The sequence below is a fragment of the Drosophila suzukii genome, chromosome Y, assembly GCF_043229965.1.
Source record: "Drosophila suzukii chromosome Y, CBGP_Dsuzu_IsoJpt1.0, whole genome shotgun sequence".
NCBI classification, from domain to species: domain Eukaryota; kingdom Metazoa; phylum Arthropoda; class Insecta; order Diptera; family Drosophilidae; genus Drosophila; species Drosophila suzukii.
In genome coordinates this window covers 11,212,662-11,232,890 of record NC_092085.1, presented here as the reverse complement: position 1 = coordinate 11,232,890, position 20,229 = coordinate 11,212,662, and the positions used below count along the sequence as shown (strand labels likewise).

General features: G+C 45.5%; 1 protein-coding gene across 1 annotated transcript in view; it reads left to right on the top strand.

Moving 5' to 3' along the window:
• Nucleotides 1–20,229, top strand: part of kl-3 (dynein heavy chain 8, axonemal kl-3) — an 895,452-nt gene that overhangs the window by 604,332 nt on the left and 270,891 nt on the right. The window lies entirely within an intron of this gene.

Genomic DNA, 20,229 nt, shown 5'->3' with positions numbered 1-20,229 from the left:
GTTTAACGTTTTCAGGATTAAGAAAAAGGAAGACTTACGACATACCTGCCGTTATCGTCTCTCATAGTCGTCCGGAAATTTGGTGAGAGGCCTATCCAGGGACGTGTCAACAGTGTGAGAGATTCACGTGGAAAACACGGAAATCTGATTTTCCCTTGGAGAAGGAACGGATCCTGTTAGGATCTACCCGGAAATGGTTTCTTGACCGAGGAGAGAGCCACAAATGTTCGGCCTGGTGCCTGGATTCGATGGCGATGGGGAGGAGTAGCCTCTGTGTAGTAAGGTGTGATGGCGGCCGCGGCACGTAAAGCAACTATGAGTGCTTTCACAATCACGCAGCTGATGCCCTCGTGCGAAGCAGTTCAGACAGAGCTTCTTTCTCTTTATACGCCGACTGCTCGTCGACCGTCATCTGGAGAAATCGTGCACATGTGCTGACAGGATAGTTTTCCTTCTTACGAAGGTCACATCTTTTGCGCTTGGGTGCTACCCTTGTCTCGTACGAATTTATTCTTCGAGGCCCTGCACTGGGGGCGGATGTTTTTGGCAGAGATTGACTCGAGCCTGACGGGCTCGTCGGAATCTCGGCCTTGTTGTGCAGGTACTGTTCCCACAAGGATAGCGTGAGCTTAGCAAGTTTGGAGGAGCACATGCAAGTTATCCAGCTCATGATGCCAGCCTCTTTACCCAATTTATAAACAAACTCTTCATATACAATTCTTAGCTGAGAACGCTTTCCAGCTCGGGCGCCCAGCCGCCTTACCCAAGTCGTAAACAATTTCTTATAAACAATTCTTAGCTGGGATCCCCTTACTCAGCGTTCCCACAGAATCCCAATTAGCTCCCCCACTTCAATCGAAGTTCGTTATTAAGATTCAATTGCGCCGCAGTCCTCCTAACATAAACTAAGCTGGGTCCAGCTAATGTAAACACAAGCATCCTAATCCTCAGAACAAAAGAGAACCAACAGGTACGGTTAACCAACCGGCAAACAAAACTATGCGATTAAATAACATCGAGGAGGACCATTTTTTAGGCCAGAATCCGGAGTAGGATTACCCTACCTAATCCGATATGATAGCAAAATAAATAAAAAGCTTAAAATCTTAATTGACACAGGAGCAACCTCCTGCTATATCAAAACAGAAATTTACAAAAACAAAAACGAGCTTCCTATATATAAAAGAGTATCTACGGTTAATGGATATTCTATAATTAAACATTATCACATGGTAACGATCTTTGACACGCGTTACACATTTTATGAAATAGACGGGTTAAAATCAGATTTTCTAATAGGTTACAACCTACTAGTTGTACTTTCCGGCTTGATGCGGAAGTTAATAACTGACAGAATTATGGTAGGACCCTTGAATCACGGAGTCGTATTTGGTTTTCAGCTGACTGTCCCTCCTTAGGCGTTGCTCGGTTCTGGAGTGACCGAAAGCGGATTTAACGTTTTCAGGATTAAGAAAAAGGAAGACTTTCGACATACCTGCCGTTATCGTCTCTCGTAGTCGTCCGGAAATTTGGTGAGAGGCCTATCCAGGGACGTGTCAACAGTGTGAGAGATTCGCGTGGAAAACACGGAAATCTGATTTTCCCTTGGAGAACGAATGGATCCTGTTAGGATCTACCCGGAAATGGTTTCTTGACCGAGGAGAGAGCCACAAATGTTTGGCCTGGTGCCGCTTGGGAGAATGGATGGCAGTCCGTCGTCCCCGGTTAGAATATCTATCTGTGCGCTCTCGTAGAACTTTGGATCCGCTAGTGGCAGTTCGGGAAGATCCCGTAGAAACTGCCGCGGAATCGGACAAAATGGGAGGTTTCCAGCTAATTGAGGAAGAACATAGGCCGTCGGGTTTACTTGCAAGCCAGGCCTGGTCGGGAAACGGATGGTAAACTGACAAAGCTTTTTGGATTCAGTGGATACTGTCTGGTTTAAGCCTGATACTTGGGCTCGGATTACTTGGTGAGGCAACTTGATTAATTCGAACAGCCGCTCAGAAATAAAGGTTTCCTCTGATCCAGAATCTACCAAGGCACGAGCTTTAAAATTCGACCCCAGGTCAAATGGCGGTGCCCAGCAAGACGTATCTATACCCCGTCGCGAAGTAATTTTGGACTGTAGAGTCCACGGAGCAGGTAGCGGTTGCAACTGGTGTATGTGGTCTTCATCTGGGTCTCGGGGAAGGATTCGATGGCGATGGGGAGGAGTTGCCTCTGTGCAGTAAGGTGTGATGGCGGCCGCGGCACGTAAAGGAACTATGAGTGCTTTCACAATCACGCAGCTGATGCCCTCGTGCGAAGCAGTTCAGACAGAGCTGCTTTCTCTTTATACGCCGACTGCTCGTCGACCGTCATCTGGAGAAATCGTGCACATGTGCTGACAGGATGGTTTTCCTTCTTACGAAGGTCACATCTTTTGCGCTTGGGTGCTACCCTTGTCTCGTACGTATTTATTCTTCGAGGCAGAGATTGGCATAGATTGACTCGAGCCTGACGGCCGTACGTCGTCTAGGGCTTCTAAGGTCCGGTGACGCTCCATACGGAATGAGTTCAGCCCCTGCCACGACGGAATCTCGGCCTTGTTGTGCAGGGACTGTTCCCACAAGGATAGCGTGAGTTTAGCAAGTTTGGTGGAGCACATGTAAGTTAACAATCAACTCCCAGCTAAGGCTGAGCAGGCCAATTCATATTCTCTTTGTTAATATTAATCATTTTTATTGTTATTATTATTATTACACTTCTTATACCACTCATGTATGGTCCACCTTAGTTTTGGTCCACCCTAATGGGCCCGAGAGCTGAGCCAACATATTGTGCCATTATGGGTCGTGGCTTTGTCTCATTGGCTGACAGCAATCGTAGGACTTCTGCAAAATGCATGCATGAGCTTTTGTTAATTCTTAAGTTCAGTTTATATTTTGTATTCAATAAATTAAGACCACCAGCTCCTACTAATGAAACTCCGGCACTTAGCCGTTAAATATTTTATTAACCAATATACCGACTGAGTCTCTAGGCCAGCGGTATCGAAGGACAGTTCCCTTCCACCCTAATCTCCCTATCTCAACATAGGAGCAGGCCGACCGGCTACGAATTATTGGAGACAGCAATCTCCCTATCTCAAAATAAGAGCAGTACGGCCAACCGGCTACGAATTATTGGAGACAGCGGCGAGGGACCCCACATCGACCGTTCCCCTCCCCACACATCCGTTAATTGGTACACTAAGAGGCAATCCCAATTTTTGGTTTGAATTCCGGACATTTTTAAAGCCGTGAGCCAACTCTGGATGGTGCATTGAAGTTTACGGATAGCTGACACAGATTTCTGATTAACGGACTGCACATTGAAAAGCATTTTTAATTGGCTTTTTACTAACAACCGCTTGTTTTCGAAACGCTCAGTTAGGTTAGCCCAAGCTGAGCGAAAGCCATCGTTAGTAAGGCGGGAGTTCGAAACTATAGTGTGTGCATCACCACTTGTTAAAAAATAAACAGATCCCTGAAGGTCGGCCACCGCAGATAATCTTCGGTGAAAACCTAGGTATCTCACGGAGGCAGCCGACAGCCAGATGAAATGTAAGTCTGGGTAGGAATAGCTTGAACTCGGGGAGCTTGGGCTATCATATCGCGATCTGAGCCCCACATCTCTCGTAAGCGGAATAGCAAAAGCCGTATCTAGCTTTGAGAATTGGCAAACTATCAGCTGCACTGTCTCCGGCTTCTGCTATGCACCCGGTGCATTCGTGCGTGTTTTTTTTCGCGGCAAGTGTTAAGCATGAAAAGAGTAGTAGGGACCGGCGAAGGAGGGTTTTTCCCTGTATTCAAATTCACTCAGCCGATCTGAGACCTCAATAAATTAGCTGAGAGCAATTTGGGAAGCAGTTGATGCCATTTTGACGTTTGCACGAGTGACCCTTTTTCGGGGCGACGAGGACTTAGCGGTTAGTTCGGGTGTGGGCGGATCTACGGATATACCTGGGACTACGCAGGTGGAAACTGGAGCACGTACCGACCTGGTTACTTTGCGGAATTAAAACCGGATTAGAATTAGGATTAGGAACAGTGAGAAGAGTTCGTGTATCACCCGTCGAGAAAGAATACTATGGTATTTAACCTAATTGGTATATGTATATTGTAATTTGTTATAATTGGGATCAAGTTTGGTATTATTTTTTGCTGATATTAATTTTGCCTTTGAAATAATTTGAGGGGAAAAATTCAAAATATGTGTATAGTCCCCGGTGGAGTAATAGTATTATTTCGCCTTTAATTATACATCTGAGTGAAGAAAAATACCAAAATATGTTGTTGTTGGCCGGAGGATGTTATTTGTTGATTATTTAGTACTACTGTTCTTTCAATTTTAATTAATATTCCGAGGGAAAAAATACTAAAATATACCGAACAAAATTGGTGGACGGAAGATGCTACGCATGCGGTGGAGTGATAGTATTATTTTCCCTGGACAAAATAATTTTTACGGAGTAAATACCAAATACCGAAAAAATACTAAAAAGTTTGGTTATTTTAAATAAAACACAATGATCAAAATAAATTTCACGTCGGTTTGTGTAATTTTTTTATTTTATTATATTTAACCGGATGGCCGACGGAAAACTTTAATTAGTATATGTATGTAGATATGGATATGTAGGTATGTAATGTTCCAAGGTTTAAAATTTATTAGTTAATTAAATATGTTTGATGGACGGGGAGCCATTTTCCCGGTTAGAGTGTGGATAAGGAAAAAACCAACATGGCTGATTAACAATGACGTGGATAATGGTGACGGACTGAGGACTTTGGCAGACGCGGCTCGTTACTATGTAACTTTCGACTCTCTTGGAAGAAGAACCACCTTGGTTACTGGACATTACCATCGGTTCCCGGAAAAACGGAGTCTATTCTTCCGAGTCGCCACTCGTTTGAGGATAAGTTGTCATCCTTAATGACTACTATGTCGCCGATGCGCAGATTTTCTGTAGGAACTTGCCACTCGTTGCGCTTGTGGAGCTCCATAAGGTACTTATCCTTCCATCTGGAGCGCGAGGGTATATGTATGTACTTTAGTTTGGCTGAGCGGCCGGCGTGTGCAACAGAATGCTGACACTTGCACTTTCTGTGAGCGCGCCGATCGACTCATGTTTCGGCCACTTAGGTTTTTGACCGGGCCTTTGAAAAAATCACTTGAAGGCAAATTGTCCGTCTCGCAGATTTTCTGTAGGAACTTTCCACTTGCTGCGCTTGTGGAGCTCCTTAAGGTACTCATCCTTCGATCGAGTGCGGAATTGTTGATGGAGACACTTTAAGTGCTACCACCGGCTCAGAATGGGCTTGGATTCGCCCTTTACTTCAGTTTCCCCTATGGGCTAGGAGGGTGGACAGCTCTTCAAAGGTGTACTTCCGTGTAGCGGTGCACATGTAAAACTTGATACCAGCCTTCCGTAGGCCGCCCATATGGGAAGCCCCAGGAGGAATGAACAGCCAAGTGAGCTGCTGATGACTATGGTCACAGATTCCTTAACGGCTTGCAGAAAGTCTTGGGAAAGCATGGTGGAAGCGCCGACGAAGGTTTTTCCATTGTCGGACTGGACTTAACGAGGACACCCTTTTCTAGATACGAAATGAGCGAAGGCGGCAAATAATTTTTTAGTCGCTAAGTCGGATGTAGGCTCTAGATGGATGGCCAATCCCTTGTGTATTGAGACAAGGTCTTCCGGAATAATTTTGTATATCAAACGGGCCGGCGAAGTCCATCCCTGTGTAAGTGAACGGACAAGAAAAAGACCCTCGCTCTTTTGGAAAACTTCCTGTTGGGGCGGTGCGGCTTGATCGATTAAATAGTTGAAGCCCCAAGATCGAGTGGTACGCATAAAAATACGCGGGTACTTTTGGGTTTTTTCGCGACGTGCGTAGGTGTTTATTAGTACACTTTAAAACATGAACTGCTTAAGCCTAACTTAACTTAAGCGCTCCAGAGCAGAGCGGAGACTTAGGGGAGAGATGGAGAGGGAGAGCGGGCGGCAGTGCGAGCGCGCGAGATGTAGACATCTGGATAAAACTGCCGCTCGACACTGCCTTCTGAAATTAAACGCCCTTTTGGCGTGAACATTCTCCCCCCCCCCTTGCGAGGACACCCGTAGCAAGAACCTCAGGATAGTAGGCTCAGGAATATCTTGGAAGTATAGATCGGTCGTCCGTATGTAGGAGAGTGTGGTGGGCCTTTCCACACTTGTGGCAGTGATGACCACTGCGGCAGGAGTCCTTGGAATGATTGTGAGCCAAGCAATTGGAGCAGTACTTCTGGATATGTACTTCCTGAAGCCGATTCTGGGGGCTTAGCCGTAGAAAGTGGTGGCACTTCCGTAGAGGATGGATCTTTTGGCAGACTCGGCATTGGTAGGATTTAATACCTCGAGTACGTCTGCCATCCAAGGCGGGGTATGGAACCCAATATTCGGATGGAGTGTTCTTAGGAGGAACTTTTTGTACGGAAACTTGCGTTGAATAGGACGCAATGATGTGTAGTAGTAGGACCGCTGTTTCGATGCAGCAATGTGTGATGCCGATCTTGGCAAGTGAGACAGTTGTGAGCGCTTGTGCAATCCCGGAATTGATGGCTACTTGCAAAGCAATTGGAGCACAACTGCTTCCTTTGGATATAGGCTAAGCGATCTTCTACCGTCATCTGTAGGAAGCGTGGACATATACGCACGGGGTGGTTCTTCTTCGAACACAGATCGCAGCCTTTGGTTATCGGAACTAACCTTGTGTTGAAGGAATTTATTTTTTGTGTCTTTGGACTGGACGTGGTGGAAATTGGAAGATCGGAAGCTATCGACGGCCTCAAGAGTTAGATGGCGCACCGTCAAATATGCATCAAGCTCAAGCCACGTAAGAATTTCGGCTTTATTTTGGATGGATTGCTCCCATAATGAGAGAGTGAGCTTTGGTAGTTTTGTCGAGCACATATAAACCAGGATAGGGTCCCAATTCTCAATATTAACACCGGAAAATTTTAAGGAAGTTAAGCAACCTTGAAAAGTGCGTTGAAGTTCCTTTAAGGCTGCTCCCGACTCCTGTGATATGGATTGCACATTGAAAAGTGTTTTCAGGTGACTGTTCACCTGCAATCGCTTATTTTCGAAACGCTCAGTTAGGTTATTCCAGGCTGAGCGAAAGCCATTGTTGGTGAGTGGGGATCTTGAAACTATGGAATGAGCTTCGCCACATGTTTTTGAATTTAAGTGGAATAATTTTTCAACGGGCGTTAGACTCGGATTGTCTATGTATATTGCCGTGAAAAGGTCCCGGAAAGTCGGCCAGCGAAGATAGTCGCCAGAGAAAACCTCTGTGTCGATAGGAGGGAGCCGACAGCCATAAGACGTGGAATTTTGGGACGGAGTTACTGGAGCTTGAGGTATTTGGGAGGAGCCTTTTTGGATTTGTTCCATCAGCTGCGCGGCAAATATTTCGTAAGTGGAGTACGTTTGGTAATACTTGGACTTTAGTATGGATTTTGTGTCTGCGGCGCTCTCGCCTGTAGATATAATGCTGTCGGAGCATATGTCGTATGCTGCCTTTACCGTTTGCCACAAGGAATTGAGGTGATCGCGACGGATGTTACAGGCGGATAACGTTGGTGTAGGAGCACCTGGAGCGTTCACAGTAGCTTCAAAGTGGATCATACAGTCAGCTGTGACCATAAATCGGGTTAAAGCGGATTTTACTGATGTTGCCATGACGTTAAATAATTTAGAATTTTAATTCAGATGTAAGGAAACGGAGTGGAATCAAATTGGAATTTAGGAACCAATTAAGATTGTAAATATATACGGTCACACTGTCGGATAGGCAATAAATATTTATTATATCGGATGGTCGGACTTATGTAAGGAATTACGGACTTTAATATTGTTTGTTTGAAAGGAACACTTTGTGAGCTCTTGACCCACTGTGCACTGGCGATATACGTATGTATGTACACTGTACATATGTACATATGTGGTGTGCGAATAGCGGAATAACGTTGCGGGAATTGGAAAGACTTCGCTTATGTTTGTATGTCGGTGCGTTTGTTTGTCCCCTGCACAACCAAATTGCAAACGATTTGCTGGAGTAAATGACAATATCCACCACTTTGTTTTTAATTTTAGAAATAGTTCAGCCGTATTTGTAGGTCGAGAAAAGTAGTTGGAGTGGACTGTATTAGAATATATATGTAAATATACACACGCAGCTGGAACACAGTAAAAAATAGTAGCACTAAAATATCTACTGGAATTGTTTCAAGTGTAAAATTGTGGGCAAAGGAAACTGGAATATTTTCGGGCACAAGTAACGGAATTGAAATACATATATTAAATGCCGCTGCGTCGGATTTATCACTTTTGGATTTAGACAATATATCATATAGAAAGTTAGTCGAAATAGGGTTCGAAAAACTGGCTGTATGACCGGCAATTATAGTAAGTGGAAATTATCTGGAGCGTTTCAAGCCTGCTGGGACAAAATCAAAGGAAAGTCCAGGAGAGGAAAGTCCAAAGATTTTGAAATCCGGCTCGAAGGACCAAAATGTTGGGGCGGTGCGGCTTGGTCGATTAAATAGTTGAAGCCCCAAGATCGAGTGGTACGCATAAAAATACGCGGGTACTTTTGGGTTTTTACGCGACGTGCGTAGGTGTTTATTAGTACACTTTGAAACATGAACTGCTTAAGCCTAACTTAACTTAAGCGCTCCAGAGCAGAGCGGAGACTTAGGGGAGAGATGGAGAGCGGGCGGCAGTGCGAGCGCGCGAGATGTAGACATCTGGATAAAACTGCCTCCTGAAATTAAACGCCCTTTTGGCGTGAACACTTCCCATCATCTGAAGTTGCAATCTATTTTTGTGGATAATGCAGACGTTGCAGAAGGTAACCACTGCCTTCACCAGGTTACAAAAGTTGACAAAGTTGTGGAGGGGAATTCGTTAGTAAAAGGGTATACTAGATTCGTCGGAAAATATGTAACATGCAGAAGGAAACGTTTCCGACCCCATAAAGTATATATGGATCCGTCCGGATGAACACTGAGATCTCGGAAACTATAAGAGCTTTGGGTTTCAGATTTCTGAGCTTGTTACGTGCCACGCCCCTCACAAAAACGTTTGCCACGCCCACTTGAACGCCCATAACGCCTAAATCTGTCTACCGCCCACATAACCATATATTGAGATCGCGGGTAGGTGGCGCATGTCAATCTCTCCTTACTGCTTGCATATCTCCATTTCCCTATGGTTCCTTTAGCTGAGCAACGGGTATTTGATAGTCGACTATAGCGTTCTTCCTTGTTTATACTGGATTGGTGCGTGCTATGGAATACTAGGTAGGAGATGTTGAAGGTTATCCCGGTTAGTTGACTACGCGGACGTTGCCATTGGCTCCTGGAAAGACAGAGTCGATTCTGCATAGTCCCCACTCATTTGAGGGCAGAATATCGTCCTTGATGACCCAGTTACCGACGCGGAGACTTTCCGTTGAAAATTGCCAGTTGTGGCGCTTGTGGAACTCTGTTACGCATCCTTGCAGCTATTTTTCTAATCAGAGTCTGGATAATAAAAGAGATAAACAGGGCTAGCTAAGACTGACGTCGATATTGGTTACGGACTGAGGACTATGGGAAGTTCGGCTCGTTACTAAGGAGTTTTGGAAGGCTTTCCTGAAAGATCAACCACCTTGGACTTTGGCCGTTTGACAAATCCGTGTGCCGTACCAATGTCGACTAAGCGGACATTGCCATCGGCTCCCGGAAAAAAGGAGTCTATTATCCCGAATCGCCACTCATTTGAGAGCAAATTGTCGTTCTTAGTGGAGCTCTTTAAGGTACTCATCCTTCCATCGAGTACGGAATTGGTGATAGAGAGGCTTTAAGGGCTGCCACCGGTTCAAAATAGACACGGATTCTCCCTTTTATTCGGGTTCCGCCGACAAGAAAGTGCGCTGGTGTCAACGCCAAGAGGTCAATTGGGTCCTCGGATATGGGAGATAGTGGTCTGGAATTTAGAAAAGCTTCGATTTTCGCTAGGAGGGTGTACAGCTCTTCAAAGGTGTACTTCCGCGTAGCGTTGAACTTGCGTTTCAAGGTTTTGAAGCTCTTGATACCTCCTTACCATAGGCCTTCCATATGGGGAGCCCCAGGAAAAGGGAATTGCCCGTTGAGCTGTTGGTGACTATACGCAACAGTTACAGACTCTTTCTTGCCGACGAAGGTTTTCCCATTGTCACACTGAATTTGACTCGTCAAATCTGATGTAGGTTCTAGATGGATGGCCTTTGTAGAGAATCAGACGAAAACCAGCAAATACGTTTTCGTGATGAATCAAGCTTTTCCAGTGTTATTCCTTGCTAAAAGGGCGTGGTCCATCCATGTGTACGCAGGAGCTAAGAACTGCCCTTACCAAGTTCTTTACCTTCGGAGCCCAGTACTGGAACGGGTGAGACGCACCACTATCTGATTACCAACATGTAATGAAATCAGATGCGTAAATTTTACCAGAAGCCGCGAGAGTGCAAATTCGTACGGTAGGATTACGCGGAGGACCTTACGCGTCCGCATACCCTAGTTAGCCCTCTCTGTTCTAGAAGGGACGGCAAAGACGCAACATGGGCTTTGACGGCACGCTTTTCGATCTCGGTCACCGGCAGGTCGGTTCCCTGTCTGAGCCAATGATCGCGTGGCCGTTGCAGCCAAGTGGGTCCATGCCACCAAAGCGGGTTATCCATAAGCTCTTGAAGGGGAACACCTCGACTAGCCAAATGTGTGACCAATTGGCTGCCTCTGTGGACTCGGTGATCTTCTTCACTCTGTTGGCGATGAACGTTGTCCAATGACACGCTGGTTTGGCTAACCATGCTAGCACAATCGTGGAATCGGTCCAACAATGGAGTTTTGATGTCAGCCTCGGCTGATGGCTTCGCCATCTCGGACAAAAGGAGAGCCCCGCATAACTTCATCCTGGGAAGGGACACCGTTTTGACTGGCGCCACACGCGTCTTGGCCGTGAGCAAGTGCACCATCGTCTTATGGCCCACCTCTACGCGCACATAGATCGCAGCTCCGTATGCCATTGGCGAGGCGTCACAGAATCCGTGATGCTCTACGCGGATCTCTGGACGGAAGGAAACCCATTTGGGTATTCTGACCTGGTCTATGACCGAATAGCTCTGGAGAAAGCTGTTCCACCTTTGGCACAGCTCAGTTGGCAAGTTATCGTCCCAACCTAGATCCTGAAGCCAAATCTCTTGCATAAAGATTTTGGCACACACAACAAATGGAGCGAGCCAGCCTTCTGGATGAAACAGCTTAGCAATTTGGGAAAGGACTTTGCGTTTCGTGGGGGAGATTTCCGTTGCTGAATATGGTGGGACGAAGAAGAACTTATCGCCCGTCGCCTTCCATCGTACGCCGAGAGTTTTGGCTGTGCTCAGTGTCGATCTCGAGGAACTCTGTTGTCAGAAGATGATCGCTTTGGATATGAGCTAAGATTTCTTTGTGGTTGGTTGTGGTTGTGGTTACTCAATGGAAACCCCGCGGAATTTAGAGAATTATGCGTCCTCGGCGGAGTCAGCTCCCGAAAGGACGTCAGTTGCCAGCTGTTGCAGGACTCGAATCGCCAGGAATGGCGCGCAATTGACTCCAATAGTCACCATCTGTAATTCGAAATCTCGAATGTGCCCCTCGCTGTTGCGCAATAAAATGCGCTGGAACGGGGAATGCTTCGGATCTACCCACATCTGTCGATACATTTTCTCGATATCGGCACTGTAGACGTATTGGAAATATCGCCACTTCAGGATCGGGATAGTTGGATCGGACTGTAAGACTGGGCCAGCATGAAGGATAACGTTTAAACTGACCCCACTCTCTGCAGGACTGGAGGCATTTAAAACCACACGCAGCTTGGTAGTTGTACTTTCTGGATTGATGGGGAAGATAATAACTGGCAGAATTATGGGTAGGACGGACTTCTCTCATGTGATGGAGGTCGAGATACCCTTGAACCACGGAGTCGTATTTGGTTTTCAGCTGACTGTCCCTCTTTAGGCGTTGCTCGGTTCTTAGGAACTGCGACAACGCGGAGGCTCTGGAGTGACCGAGGGCGGGTTTAACGTTTTCAGGATTAAGAAAAAGGAAGACTTACGACATACCTGCCGTTATCGTCTCTCATAGTCGTCCGGAAATTTGGTGAGAGGCCTATCCAGGGACGTGTCAACAGTGTGAGAGATTCGCGTGGAAAACACGGAAATCTGATTTTCCCTTGGAGAAGGAACGGATCCTGTTAGGATCTACCCGGAAATGGTTTCTTGACCGAGGAGAGAGCCACAAATGTTCGGCCTGGTGCCTGGATTCGATGGCGATGGGGAGGAGTAGCCTCTGTGTAGTAAGGTGTGATGGCGGCCGCGGCACGTAAAGCAACTATGAGTGCTTTCACAACCACGCAGCTGATGCCCTCGTGCGAAGCAGTTCAGACAGAGCTTCTTTCTCTTTATACGCCGACTGCTCGTCGACCGTCATCTGGAGAAATCGTGCACATGTGCTGACAGGATGGTTTTCCTTCTTACGAAGGTCACATCTTTTGCGCTTGGGTGCTACCCTTGTCTCGTACGAATTTATTCTTCGAGGCCCTGCACTGGGGGCGGATGTTTTTGGCAGAGATTGACTCGAGCCTGACGGGCTCGTCGGAATCCCGGCCTTGTTGTGCAGGTACTGTTCCCACAAGGATAGCGTGAGCTTAGCAAGTTTGGAGGAGCACATGCAAGTTATCCAGCTCATGATGCCAGCCTCTTTACCCAATTTATAAACAAACTCTTCATATACAATTCTTAGCTGAGAACGCTTTCCAGCTCGGGCCCCCAGCCGCCTTACCCAAGTCGTAAACAATTTCTTATAAACAATTCTTAGCTGTGATCCCCTTACTCAGCGTTCCCACAGAATCCCAATTAGCTCCCCCACTTCAATCGAAGTTCATTATTAAGATTCAATTGCGCCGCAGTCCTCCTAACATAAACTAAGCTGGGTCCAGCTAATGTAAACACAAGCATCCTAATCCTCAGAACAAAAGAGAACCAACAGGTACGGTTAACCAACCGGCAAACAAAACTATGCGATTAAATAACATCGAGGAGGACCATTTTTTAGGCCAGAATCCGGAGTAGGATTACCCTACCTAATCCGATATGATAGCAAAATAAATAAAAAGCTTAAAATCTTAATTGACACAGGAGCAACCTCCTGCTATATCAAAACAGGAATTTACAAAAACAAAAACGAGCTTCCTATATATAAAAGAGTATCTACGGTTAATGGATATTCTATAATTAAACAGTATCACATGGTAACGATCTTTGACACGCGTTACACATTTTATGAAATAGACGGGTTAAAATCAGATTTTCTAATAGGTTACAACCTACTAGTTGTACTTTCCGGCTTGATGCGGAAGATAATAACTGTCAGAATTATGGTAGGACCCTTGAATCACGGAGTCGTATTTGGTTTTCAGCTGACTGTCCCTCCTTAGACGTTGCTCGGTTCTGGAGTGACCGAAAGCGGATTTAACGTTTTCAGGATTAAGAAAAAGGAAGACTTTCGACATACCTGCCGTTATCGTCTCTCGTAGTCGTCCGGAAATTTGGTGAGAGGCCTATCCAGGGACGTGTCAACAGTGTGAGAGATTCGCGTGGAAAACACGGAAATATGATTTTCCCTTGGAGAACGAATGGATCCTGTTAGGATCTACCCGGAAATGGTTTCTTGACCGAGGAGAGAGCCACAAATGTTTGGCCTGGTGCCGCTTGGGAGAATGGATGGCAGTCCGTCGTCCCCGGTTATAATATCTATCTGTGCGCTCTCGTAGAACTTTGGATCCGCTAGTGGCAGTTCGGGAAGATCCCGTAGAAACTGCCGCGGAATCGGACAATATGGGAGGTTTCCAGCTAATTGAGGAAGAACATAGGCCGTCGGGTTTACTTGCAAGCCAGGCCTGGTCGGGGAACGGATGGTAAACTAACAAAGCTTTTTGGATTCAGTGGATACTGTCTGGTTTAAGCCTGATACTTGGGCTCGGATTACTTGGTGAGGCAACTTGATTAATTCGAACAGCCGCTCAGAAATAAAGGTTTCCTCTGATCCAGAATCTACCAAGGCACGAGCTTTAAAATTCGACCCCAGGTCAAATGGCGGTGCCCAGCAAGACGTATCTATACCCCGTCGCGAAGTAATTTTGGACTGTAGAGTCCACGGAGCAGGTAGCGGTTGCAACTGGTGTATGTGGTCTTCATCTGGGTCTCGGGGAAGGATTCGATGGCGATGGGGAGGAGTTGCCTCTGTGCAGTAAGGTGTGATGGCGGCCGCGGCACGTAAAGGAACTATGAGTGCTTTCACAATCACGCAGCTGATGCCCTCGTGCGAAGCAGTTCAGACAGAGCTGCTTTCTCTTTATACGCCGACTGCTCGTCGACCGTCATCTGGAGAAATCGTGCACATGTGCTGACAGGATGGTTTTCCTTCTTACGAAGGTCACATCTTTTGCGCTTGGGTGCTACCCTTGTCTCGTACGAATTTATTCTTCGAGGCAGAGATTGGCATAGATTGACTCGAGCCTGACGGCCGTACGTCGACTATGGCTTCTAAGGTCCGGTGACGCTCCATACGGAATGAGTTCAGCCCCTGCCACGACGGAATCTCGGCCTTGTTGTGCAGGGACTGTTCCCACAAGGATAGCGTGAGTTTAGCAAGTTTGGTGGAGCACATGTAAGTTAACAATCAACTCCCAGCTAAGGCTGAGCAGGCCAATTCATATTCTCTTTGTTAATATTAATCATTTTTATTGTTATTATTATTATTACACTTCTTATACCACTCATGTATGGTCCACCTTAGTTTTGGTCCACCCTAATGGGCCCGAGAGCTGAGCCAACATATTGTGCCATTATGGGTCGTGGCTTTGTCTCATTGGCTGACAGCAATCGTATGACTTCTGCAAAATGTGCATGGTCAGCGGTCTGCCACGGGCATCCGGTCATGCATGAGCTTTTGTTAATTCTTAAGTTCAGTTTATATTTTGTATTCAATAAATTAAGACCACCAGCTCCTACTAATGAAACTCCGGCACTTAGCCGTTAAATCTTTTATTAACCAATATACCGACTGAGTCTCTAGGCCAGCGGTATCGAAGGACAGTTCCCTTCCACCCTAATCTCCCTATCTCAACATAGGAGCAGTACGGCCGACCGGCTACGAATTATTGGAGACAGCAATCTCCCTATCTCAAAATAAGAGCAGTACGGCCAACCGGCTACGAATTATTGGAGACAGCGGCGAGGGACCCCACATCGACCGTTCCCCTCCCCACACATCCGTTAATTGGTACACTAAGAGGCAATCCCAATTTTTGGTTTGAATTCCGGACATTTTTAAAGCCGTGAGCCAACTCTGGATGGTGCGTTGAAGTTTACGGATAGCTGACACAGATTTCTGATTAACGGACTGCACACTGAAAAGCATTTTTAATTGGCTTTTTACTAACAACCGCTTGTTTTCGAAACGCTCAGTTAGGTTAGCCCAAGCTGAGCGAAAGCCATCGTTAGTAAGGCGGGAGTTCGAAACTATTGTTAAAAAATAAACAGATCCCTGAAGGTCGGCCACCGCAGATAATCTTCGGTGAAAGCCTAGGTATCTCACGGAGGCAGCCGACAGCCAGATGAAATGTAAGTCTGGGTAGGAATAGCTTGAACTCGGGGAGCTTGGGCTATTATATCGCGATCTGAGCCCCACATCTCTCGTAAGCGGAATAGCAAAAGCCGTATCTAGCTTTGAGAATTGGCAAACTATCAGCTGCACTGTCTCCGGCTTCTGCTATGCACCCGGTGCATTCGTCGTATTCTGCCTTGATGCGGTCCCATAACGCGCGTGTTTTTTCGCGGCAAGTGTTAAGCATGAAAAGAGTAGTAGGGACCGGCGAAGGAGGGTTTTTCCCTGTATTCAAATTCACTCAGCCGATCTGAGACCTCAATAAATTAGCTGAGAGCAATTTGGGAAGCAGTTGGTGCCATTTTGACGTTTGCACGAGTGACCCTTTTTCGGGGCGACGAGGACTTAGCGGTTAGTTCGGGTGTGGGCGGATCTACGGATATACCTGGGACTACGCAGGTGGAAACTGGAGCACGTACCGACCTGGTTACTTTGCGGAATTAAAACCGGATTAGAATTAGGATTAGGAACAGTGAGAAGAGTTCGTGTATCACCCGTCGAGAAAGAATACTATGGTATTTAACCTATTTGGTATATGTATATTGTAATTTGTTATAATTGGGATCAAGTTTGGTATTATTTTTTGCTGATATTAATTTTGCCTTTGAAATAATTTGAGGGGAAAAATTCAAAATATGTGTATAGTCCCCGGTGGAGTAATAGTATTATTTCGCCTTTAATTATACATCTGAGTGAAGAAAAATACCAAAATATGTTGTTGTTGGCCGGAGGATGTTATTTGTTGATTATTTAGTACTACTGTTCTTTCAATTTTAATTAATATTCCGAGGGAAAAAAAATTACAAAAAAATACCGAACAAAATTGGTGGACGGAAGATGCTACGCATGCGGTGGAGTGCTAGTATTATTTTCCCTGGATAAAATAATTTTTACGGAGTAAATACCAAATACCGAAAAAATACTAAAAAGTTTGGTTATTTTAAATAAAACACAATGATCAAAAAAAATTTCACGTCGGTTTGTGTAATTTTTTTATTTTATTATATTTAACCGGATGGCCGACGGAAAACTTTAATTAGTATATGTATGTAGATATGGATATGTAGGTATGTAATGTTCCAAGGTTTAAAATTTATTAGTTAATTAATTATGTTTGATGGACGGGGAGCCATTTTCCCGGTTAGAGTGTGGATAAGGAAAAAACCAACATGGCTGATTAACAATGACGTGGATAATGGTGACGGACTGAGGACTTTGGCAGACGCGGCTCGTTACTATGTAACTTTCGACTCTCTTGGAAGAAGAACCACCTTGGTTACTGGACATTACCATCGGTTCCCGGAAAAACGGAGTCTATTCTTCCGAGTCGCCACTCGTTTGAGGATAAGTTGTCATCCTTAATGACTACTATGTCGCCGATGCGCAGATTTTCTGTAGGAACTTGCCACTCGTTGCGCTTGTGGAGCTCCATAAGGTACTTATCCTTCCATCTGGAGCGCGAGGGTATATGTATGTACTTGAGTTTGGCTGAGCGGCCGGCGTGTGCAACAGAATGCTGACACTTGCACTTTCTGTGAGCGCGCCGATCGACTCATGTTTCGGCCACTTAGGTTTTTGACCGGGCCTTTGTTTATGTGAACACTGCAACAAAGTGTTACAGAGTGTTTGCTTCAAGTACTCTAGGTACAGTAGTTATTCAATATATGTGCATACTACAGCACTAAGAATTGTTTTAAATATCCGACTTTCAGAAAGGGGTTTTGGGCCAGAAAAAATCACTTGAAGGCAAATTGTCCGACTCGCAGATTTTCTGTAGGAACTTTCCACTTGCTGCGCTTGTGGAGCTCCTTAAGGTACTCATCCTTCGATCGAGTGCGGAATTGTTGATGGAGACACTTTAAGTGCTACCACCGGCTCAGAATGGGCTTGGATTCGCCCTTTACTTCAGTTTCCCCTATGGGCTAGGAGGGTGGACAGCTCTTCAAAGGTGTACTTCCGTGTAGCGGTGCACATGTAAAACTTGACACCAGCCTTCCGTAGGCCGCCCATATGGGAAGCCCCAGGAGGAATGAACAGCCAAGTGAGCTGCTGATGACTATTTATAGCAAACAGTACCCGTATGCTCTATCGGCTTCAGATTTCGTATACTCTGAAGTAAATTGCATGTTAAAAGAAGGAATTATAAGACCAAGCAAAAGCCCTTATAATTCTCCAGTTTTAGTAGAACCAAAAAAGGGTTTTAATGAAGATGGTACTGCAAAGCTCAGATTAGTTATAGACTATAAGAAACTAAATGAAAACAATTTTTCATAAATGGTATCCGGCGATGGAACAATCTACCGCACCAATACAAAACAATTAGGAGCGCAACTCAATTTTACAACAAAGTTAAAGATCTCTTAAAATACCAGTACACATAAGTATTAAAACAAGGAAGAACGCTATAGTCGAGTACCTCGACTATCAGATACCCGTTACTCAAAGGGAAATGGAGATATGCAAGCAGCAAAGCGAAATTAAAATGCGCCACCTACCGGCGGTAGACAGATTTAAGCGTTATGGGCGTTAGAGTGGGCGTGGGCCGCTGAGATCTCGAAAACTATGAGAGCTAGGCTATTGAGATTTGGCTTGCAGATTCCTGAGCTTCTTACGCAGCGCAAGTTTGTTTCAGTAGACTGCCACGCCCACTCTAACGCCCACAAACCGCCCTAAAATGTAACTCCTACAGTTTTGATGCTAGATAGAAAATTTTAGCTGAAATGTATTAGTCTTGTCAACACCTATCGATTGACCAAAAAAAAATTTTGCTACGCCCACTCTAACGCCCACAAACCTCCAAAGAAAAAAGCTATGACGTCAGAGCCAGACAATGCGAAATGATTTTACGCGTGTATGTGTGTGTATGTAAATAGTTGCCGGCCGAACTTAGCGGCAAAGAAAAAAACCCTGCCGGCGCTCAGAGAGACAATAGTGCGCCGAGAAATGAGAGCAAGGGAGAGAGAACAAAGTGCTCGGCTAACTTATTTTAAAGTTTGTTATCTGAGTAACGGGTATCTGATAGTCGAGGTACTGGACTATAGCGTTCTTCCTTGTTTTTTATATACACTGGTTCATCATCCTTTAATCTCAGTTTTGTTTATAAAAATTATTTGTGCTTATTGGTTCGGTTTCCAATCCGACCAATACATTTCAGTTAAAATTTTGTATCTAGCATGAAAATTGTGGGCGCCACAGGCTTGGGCGGTTTGTTGGCGTTGGAGTGGGCGTGGTAAACTTTTTTGGATCAATCGATAGGTATTGACGAGAAGAATACATTTCACTTTCAAAAGTTTTATTCTAGCATCAAAACTGTAGGAGCCACAGTTTTGGGCGGTTTGTGGGCCTTAGAGTGGGCGTGGCACTCTGCTGAAACAAACTTGCGCTGCGCAGGAATCTCAGGAATTTGCATGCCTAATCTCAGTATTGTAGCTTGTGTAGTTTCCGAGATCTCAGCGTTCATACGGACAGACGGACTGACGGACTCGGCTAGTGATCCTGATCAAGAATATATACACTTTAAGGGGTCGGAAACGCTTCCTTCTGCCTGTTACATACTTTCCGAAGAATCTAGTATACCATTTTACTCTACGAGTAACGGGTATAATAATATGCATCGCAGTGCAATTAAAAAAAATTGCAACGCAGTGCAGAGAAAATAAATTATGCGCTCTTGGCAGCGCTGTCGGTTCACTCTGGCTTGGTGCGCCCGACGGTGCCGGTGCTGGCTGCACAGGCTGTACTTCTACGGTGAAGCACTGGTGCTGGCTGCACAGGTTGTTACTTCTTCGGTGGGGCTCCGGTGCTGGCTGCACAGGTGTACTCGCAATGGGGTGAACACACTGGTCCCTCGCAGTCATTCGGGCATGTCTTCCTCAGCTTGTAGGCTGATGCGTTTCTTCTTGTTGTTCTTGTTATTGCCCTTGCTGCCGTTGTTGCCGTTGTTGCTGTTGTTGCCGTTGTTGCTGTTGTTGCCGTTGTTGCCGTTGTTGCTGTTGTTGTCGTTGTTGCCGTTTCCTATTGTTTGAGGTCCAGATCCAGGTCCAGATCCAGTTGGACCAAAGTCACGGTCGGTATGTAGTGTAAAGACATCTTTCATTTGTTTTTAATTTTCTTTGTTTTAAATCTGGAGCAGCATTAGTGCCGCTACCAACGTCCAGTTGTTTCTGGTTTTAAATTTTTCCTTAGGTTCTAAGTAAGCCTAATTCTCGTAGCTGCGCTGCCCACAGTTAGACGGCAGAGAGACGGCTATGTATATCTTATATATATTATGTGTATTTAATTATGCTCTCTTTAGCTGAAGCGCGAGGATATATGCATGTATGCACGTTATCCAGCTCATGATCCCAGCCTCTTTACCCAATTTATAAACAAATTCTTCATAAACAATTCTTAGCTGAGAACGCTTTCCAGCTTTGGCGCCCAGCCGCC